This window comes from Terrapene carolina, unplaced genomic scaffold, assembly GCF_002925995.2.
Source record: "Terrapene carolina triunguis isolate 2854851 unplaced genomic scaffold, T_m_triunguis-2.0 Scaffold132, whole genome shotgun sequence".
Taxonomy (NCBI): domain Eukaryota; kingdom Metazoa; phylum Chordata; order Testudines; family Emydidae; genus Terrapene; species Terrapene triunguis.
This window is the reverse complement of record NW_020664483.1, coordinates 21444550-21450549: the sequence shown is the minus strand read 5'-3', so window position 1 is coordinate 21450549 and position 6000 is coordinate 21444550. Positions and strand designations below refer to the sequence as shown.

The 6000-nt window shown below is 39.8% G+C and overlaps 1 protein-coding gene across 4 annotated transcripts in view; it reads left to right on the top strand.

The window, feature by feature from the left end:
- Positions 1-6000, top strand: part of VRK2 (VRK serine/threonine kinase 2) — a 64708-nt gene that overhangs the window by 4233 nt on the left and 54475 nt on the right. The gene's annotated exons all lie outside the window — the stretch shown is intronic.

Here is a 6000-nt window from a genome sequence, read left to right as displayed (position 1 = left end):
TGTACATTTTTAATATATAAGGCAACACCTCCTCCCTTTTTCCCCTGGCTATCCTTCCTGAGCAAGCTGTATCCATCCACACCAACATTCCAATCAATAACAGATTGACTCAGCAGTGCATAACTAACTCATCTGAAATAGGAAATGGATCAGACTTATCAGCAAAGATTGACTCTGTGCTGTAAAGAAAGGTCCAAAACAAGGAAGATTATTTCTTATTCACTATGACTAGGCCCCTATCAAATTCACGGCCATGAAAAACATGTCGCGGATTGTGAAATCTGGTCTTTTGTGTGCTTTTACCCTATACTATACAGATTTCACGGGGGAGACCAGTGTTACTCAAATTGGGGGTCCTGACCCAAAAGGGAGTTGTGGGGGGGGCAGGGGTGTCATAAGGTTATTTTAGAGGGCTTGCAGTATTGCCAACCTTACTTCTGCTCTGCCTTCAGAGCTAGGTAGTTGGAGAGCGGCGGCTGTTGGCTGTGCACCCAGCTCTGAAGGCAGCGCCTCACCAGCAGCAGCGCAGAATTAAGAGTGGCAATACTATACTATGCCACTTCTGTGTTGCTGCCTTCAGAGCTGGGCAGCCAGAGAGTGGTGGCTGCTGACTGAAGGCCAAGCTCTGCAGGCAGCAGCGCAGAAGTAAGGGGGGCAATATCATACCATGCCATCCTGACTTCTGCGCTGCTGCTGGTGGTGGCTCTGCCTTCAGAGTTGGGCTCCTGGCCAGCAGCTGCTGCTCTCCGGCTGCCTGGCTCTGTTGGCAGCGCCGCTGCCAGAAGCAGCACAGAAGTAAGGGTAGCAGTACCACAACCCCCCTTACAATAACCTTGCACCCCCCCCCCCCCAACTTGTTTTTGGGTCAGGACCCCTACAATTACAACACCATGAAATTTCAGATTTAAATAGTTGAAATCATGAAATTTATGATTTTTAAAATCCTATGACTGTGAAATTGACCAAAATGGACAGGCATTCTGTCTGAAATAACACCAGCCAGCTGCTCAGTTTGGGCCTGATTCTGCAAAGATTTGAGCACTCTTTAATCCCATTGTCTTTAGTGGTGTTCAGGAGTTCTGAACACTTCACATGGTCAGTTCCTTAGAAGGACATACTAATGAATAAGTACTAGATCTCGTTTAGGTAGTCCTGTGTCTGAGATATGTCTTTTTCACCCCTTTCTTGAGAGGAATAGAGTTCTGTTCATATATATATTGCTCTATGTTGTGGAGTGACTACTATACTTGAAATGTGGAGCTAATCCAGAGGAAATTCTAGAGAACTGAACGAAATGGGCCACACAGTGGGATATGCTAGGTTTGAATGTCTGCAAAATGTGAACAGCACAGCTATTTTATAAAAATGAAGGTTAATTTTGCTGGCTGTATCTTTTAATAAGTAGTTTTACAGCAGGAGTATAAAGTTTTTGATGTGCATTGTTACAGCTTAATTCCCCATTAAGTGTACGCCATACTCCATTAAGCTTTAACAATGTACTTGAAAAATTTTATACTACTTCTGCAACATATTTACCAAAGATGCATTTCCTGGAAGGCTTTGTTCACTAAATCAAAGCTGTGGAAAGCTATTTACTGTCCCTGAGCTCTTGGATTCAATGGTGCACTTGGATTCAGCCGTTCAGGAATATGGCACCTAATCTTTTCTAAGTAGAAAAGTGCCTGTGTTTGCCCTTTATGCTCTCCTTTTTAAATATTTCTGTCTTCACTTTTAAGTGTCCTCTTTGCTCTGCACCTTCTCTTCCTTCATTGTCTTGCCTCTTCCTCTTAATTTTCACATCTCTCTAGAATCCCTCTTAACAGCAGAAAGCTTACCAGCAATGTGGTTCCTCCCTATGCTCCTGAAGCAATTTGAAACTGTCTAGAAGTGCTCTTCTCAATTAGTTTCAAGCTACTGCTTATGCCGAGGGAGAGTGCTATGGTTCACGAGCCTGTCCTACCTAGGCTGCTCCATATTAGAGCTTTCCTTCTGTTACCTATACTCTACCAATGGCTTACTATGATAGAGCTCACACAGAATATTCCTATTCATTTGACGGGAGAGAGAAAAGCAAAGCAAACAGGGAACAATACAGCGTTTTCATGATACAATGCCCAATTTAAAGTCCTTTAGGGAATAGTGGCAGTACGTGGGAGAATTAAACAAGAGTTTAGAAGGGTGCAAGTGAGAGAGAATACCAGATACTCATTTATCTTCCTTATCATGGCTAGTGATTGATGCTGGTCTTTACATAAATCAGTCTTTATTTCCAATGGCAATGACTCCTTTAATACACAGTTAGGGCTGAAAATTTAAATGCAGAAATATCACACAATACTCAGTTAAGGTTCCAACATCATTGTTAAGTCTGCTTTGCATTTCACCATCCATGTACAAGCTAGAAATTTCCTTCCTCACCACTGCCAGTGCTCGTACTTCCTTTGCACATATTCATTAGATGGTTACATCATAACATAAGTCTTCACTCCCAAGATGAGGGGTGAAGGCATAGAGATTTCTGGTCCATTTCTAGATGGTAGTTAGGAGTAGGGAGGTCAGATGTTACTGTAGGTATAGCTTTTTTTGTATGTGTTAAGATGTGGGTGGAAAAGAGGTCCAGCTATAGGCTACTTCCCACATGATTTCCTAAAGGTATAATACTCTACTATTGAGATTCTTATGATAGAGATTGCCAGGGATATGTTGAGTTTGTAGCAAATCATGAGAAAGATGTATACAAAGTAAGGAGAAGGAGGAGAATCAGCAGAAATGCGTTCTTTGATGGCCATGAGCATTTACAGATGCAATGTGATATCATGCCATGAAGCATGTGTCCCTAATTTGGCATTACATGATAACAGGAGAAACTTCTGCCCTAGGATATGGCATTTGCTGCAATATGCAGGCTGCCCCTCTAAACGCATTTTTGATTGGCACCTATTCCCTATTGAAACTGGCATAGTACCTTCTGAGCGGTCACAGTGTCAGGCTTGCAGATGAGCAGGAGTGCAGGCATTCCGTAAACCAATGCGTGCATCAAGCTTAAGAGTTAAGGGCCTGGATTCCCATTCAAGAATGCTGAAATGGCTTTTGTTCCTGAGGTTAAAGGATATGTCGTATCTCCTTCAGCTCAGAGCTAGATTAACTTTGAAAGTCAGTCAGTGTCTTTCATAGCTCTGGAAGGCAAAATTTTGGCTCTGGTGAATTAGGATTAAAGTTTCATGAAAAAATGACAGAAATTATAATAAAATTTTACCAGAACTGTGCTGTACTGGAAGCATTTGCAGATGCCCCACAAAATAATTTTGCAGTGGAGGTCAGTTTTCTGCTGAATAGCTTAGCCAGGTGCTATGGAAGCCAAATCCACAAGATTCTACTTTAAAGGCCTGTGGATACAATATCTGCTTAATAGAACCCCAAATTCAGAAAGGAAGACTTGAGAGAGACCATTTCCAAAGGCTTCCTCAGAAATTAGTCTAGCCAGAAAATGGTAAAGTATGGGATAAAATCATGATCACCGAACAGAGAAATTCTTCCTCAGGAAACTTAGAGTGTAAGGACTTGAAGAACTGAAATGATCAATTCCATGAGATACTGAAAGAAAACAAAAGGGGAAAAATACAAAGGGCTCTATTAAAACTAGATGTTGTTTCTGCATGGCATTTTGATAGGTAATACCACAATAATTTAACAACTGTAGATGGTAAATATTTAATCTTTTTAATGATTGCCACCATTGATTGCTTTTATTTATTACCAAGCCAGTGTTCTGAAAATGATTCTTTAGGATGTTTATATAAATCAAAACTTTCTTTACATTAAACACAATGGGTGAAATCCTGGCCCTGTTGAAGTAAATGGCTAAACTCTCATTTACTTCAGTGGGGCCAGGATTTCACTAGTCTTTTCATTACTTTTACATAAACTAATTTGCAGTTCTTAGCCCTAGCTTTTGAGTACCGTGTTAATTTTTGAATCATAGGTTTTGTTTTATTCCTGCATAAACAGAGCTGAGAGGACAATACCACTACACATTTTCATATCCTCTGGAAAACTAGGCAAAAGATAATAAAAAGGCTTCTTGAGCTTATTCATGTTTCCAAAATGAGCTTTTTATCTCCCAAATATCCAGCAGCAGCATAGAGACCAGCTGTGGACAGGAACAGGGATATTTTTTCTAACTGCCAAATACACTGCTCTTCTTTTCCACTGTGTAAACTTTGTCTACAAACTGATTTTATGAGAACCATTGTGAATACTTCCCAATATTCTGAACATGACTACCACAAATTAAACTGCTAAAACTAAAGCTGGCACATTTGAACTGGCAAATGAAACTGGCATGTTTCTTTGTCACACTGAATGCAGTTTGTGCTATGCAGTCCTAGGGAATCGCAGTTCATCCAGAAATTCTGTTGTTACCTTGTCATATTTAAACACAGAAAGACTGATTAATTAAGATTGTGGTGCAAGCCAACAAACTCTATGAATTCATAGTTAAGGCTGATGTTGAGATCTTAGCCCAGCCTGCTGTCTCTGGGCAAAGCTAGGAAATTCTGGACATGAGTTAATTTGATATCTTATTTTCTGCATTGCCCAGACACAGTAATTGGAAATTGTGGTGAAGAATGTAGACCTTATTTCAACTTGTATTTTTAATGTAGTTCTTCAGTTACTTTTCTCTGCTACAGTAGTTGTAACTTATGACAATATTTCCACTAACGCTGAAAACAAAAGTTCTAGAGGTGCGAGGATACATTTCAAAAATAATTCTTGGAATACAATGCATTCCTTTCTTTTTTTTTTTTGCAGCTAGTGTAGGTAAAATGTGCATGCCATAGCCAGAATCTGGATTACACAGTTGCCATATTATTTTGGAGTACTGTTGCTAGAATAGTCTAACCATATAGTGCGCCTGGTACTCTGTATGTACTTATATGCCATAAGAGTGCTGCTGCATTCCAGCACTGCTCTCATACAGGGTCTCTGCTTAGCCCATAGTCTAGCATTTAACTGATTGTAGTATTATGTATAGCCATGTGCTACCAAATAGAACGAGCATAGCACATGGCATATTACATGTAGTATAGAGTAATTAACTATGGGCTAAACTCGCAGGAGAGTATGTGGTGCTGGTCTGTGAGGTATGTAATTAGACTGTTAAACCTTTGGAGCCTTTCCAGTCTGTTAAGTAACTCTACGTAATAATGAGTCCATTTAAAAAATGCGTTATATATAGTATAGACAAAAATAGTCCACCTCAGTTGTGGACCATAGTGGATGAATATAGTATCCAACTGCCTCCCAACATAAAGAGAAAAGATGGGTGAAGTAGTATCTTTTACTGGACCAACTTCTATTGGTGAGAAAGACAAGATTTTGAGCTTACACACAAGCCCTGAAGAAGAGCTCTATGTAAGCTCAAAAGCTTGTCTCTCTCACAACAGAAGTTGGTCCAATAAAAGATATTCCTTCACCCATCTTGTCTCCCTAATATCCTGGGATCAACATAGCTACAACATTGCATATTCAATATATAAGTGGTTAATAAAAAGCAATACAGTGATAGGCATATCACAGTGCTAACGTGAGCAACTTTGGGTATATCAGTATTTTCAAGTAGTTGCTTTAAACATTCCTCCTGTTATTGACTGTATAGGATATTGCAGTGGACATTGTAATACTTTGCCATGTATAATATATATATTTTTAAATTTAGCTTCTCTTTCCCTCATAGACTTTAAGGCCAGAAGGGACCATCATGATCATGTATTCTGACCACCTGCACATTGCAGGTCACAGAACCTCACCCACCCCATTCCTGTAATAAGCCCATAAACTTTGGCTGAGTTACTGAAGTCCTCAAATCTTGATTTAAAGACTTCAAGTTTACCCTAGTTCAAGCGAGCAAGTGACTTGTGCACCATGCTGCAGAGAAAAGTGAAAAAATTAGTCTATTTTAATGTAACATATTTTCACCAAAGTTTGGTGTGAGTGTGT